The sequence below is a fragment of the Pseudophryne corroboree genome, chromosome 1 (genome assembly GCF_028390025.1).
Source record: "Pseudophryne corroboree isolate aPseCor3 chromosome 1, aPseCor3.hap2, whole genome shotgun sequence".
NCBI lineage: Eukaryota > Metazoa > Chordata > Amphibia > Anura > Myobatrachidae > Pseudophryne > Pseudophryne corroboree.
This window is the reverse complement of record NC_086444.1, coordinates 1,190,429,545-1,190,431,097: the sequence shown is the minus strand read 5'-3', so window position 1 is coordinate 1,190,431,097 and position 1,553 is coordinate 1,190,429,545. Positions and strand designations below refer to the sequence as shown.

The window sequence follows — 1,553 nt, the reverse complement described above, 5'->3', positions numbered from 1 at the left end:
TGCTTGGGTAGATATACCTGCCTCTCTGTGGAAGGTAATATTTAATGACCAAAATGTTAACCGCTAATATAGCTTCTGTATTGTGAGCAATACATTTTTGGTGTTTATGCTGCAAAGTACCTGGCGAGTGCCTTTTCTTGGAAAAGTAAAGTTATGGATTCTGTTGGAATACAATGAACTTGCACCCCAGGGAGATGGACTGATAATTTAAAGAGTGCCAATATACCAAATATATATATATATATGTGCCAGTAGAGGAATGGGTGCACTTGGGTTGTTTTTCCACCCAATATTCAATGGGGAAAAACAGCAGTCTCCCTAAGATATTTACTCCTAATTCGTGAGCATAAAACCACATTTAACATGTTCCATGTAAAAATGTATTATAACATAAAAGCAATGATACAAAACGGTATAGTATCTCTTCTTGCTGATAACACCATATAGTACAGAGGACCAGTTGAAATAACTTTGATAGATTCCTCCTTCTCCTTTGACAATTCGGAGATTTGATGTTTATGAACAAATAACCCGACACGTTTCATCTTACTCTAAGACTTCATCAGGGATATGTCTAAAAATATATATAAAATATTATATCAGAATATTATCCTGATTAAAACAATAATATGAGGGAACATGTCAATAAACGAGGAAAAATGCAAGACAGAACTTAAAACATGGGCAAAATAAACAAATGTATATATAAATATGTGAGGAAAAAATATACATACAGATATGGTATAACATACAAGGAGGATGATCTTAAAATACACCCATGGAAAACAATTATGTGATACAATCTCAGAACAAAGAATTCACAATTATACCAAAGAGAAAGAAAAAGACACATAAAGAGGAGTTCATCATCACAAGAACATAATAATTACATATGGCATACCTCTAGTGCTTGATAAATACTGTTAGTGCATCAATGAAATGGCAATTACGTATTCTGGATACTTGAAAAAAACACACACCGGTGGGGTACACAGGTGAAAGTTAGATTAAGCCTAATTGGGGAAATATACATTTTTAGTACTAACAACAATTAATAACATTCTGCATAATACTGGGCTCAATAATAACAAATAAATCAATATATCTGTACATTAAACACATACCTTATGGTTAAGTGCTTGAATAACAAGTTCAAACGCATAGGACTGAACGCAAGTTCATATAGGTATGCGACCTAACAAAAATTATTAATATTCACTAATTAGAGATATATAACGTAACAGCCTTTATATAAATTGGTTAATGTGCTAGTAGATTGAAACACATGCCTTATGATTCAGGGATTTGGATAACAAGTTCAAATACACAGGTCTACCACAATTTCATATGCGTGTGTAACCTGGTAAATTAGAGGAATATGATTCTTGAGACAGAGAACTTGTTCATAACAGGTGTGAGAAGTTTTAATTTAATAAACTCCCTTTAGAAAGGGGGGGGGGGGGAGAAGGATACACTAGTTTCGAAAATTCATTAATTCGATTAAATCCTACGTGAAATTAGTTCCCCAAGGGGGTATAAAACGTATTAAAAAT

General features: G+C 33.1%; 1 long non-coding RNA gene across 1 annotated transcript; it reads right to left on the bottom strand.

The window, feature by feature from the left end:
• Positions 1 to 258: 258 nt before the first annotated feature.
• Positions 259 to 1,167, bottom strand: LOC135015560 (uncharacterized). Its single transcript, XR_010213830.1, has 3 exons — positions 1,125 to 1,167; positions 902 to 1,013; positions 259 to 574 (listed from the first exon to the last, which is right to left on the bottom strand). It is a non-coding gene; the product is annotated as an uncharacterized LOC135015560 (long non-coding RNA).
• Positions 1,168 to 1,553: the final 386 nt, after the last annotated feature.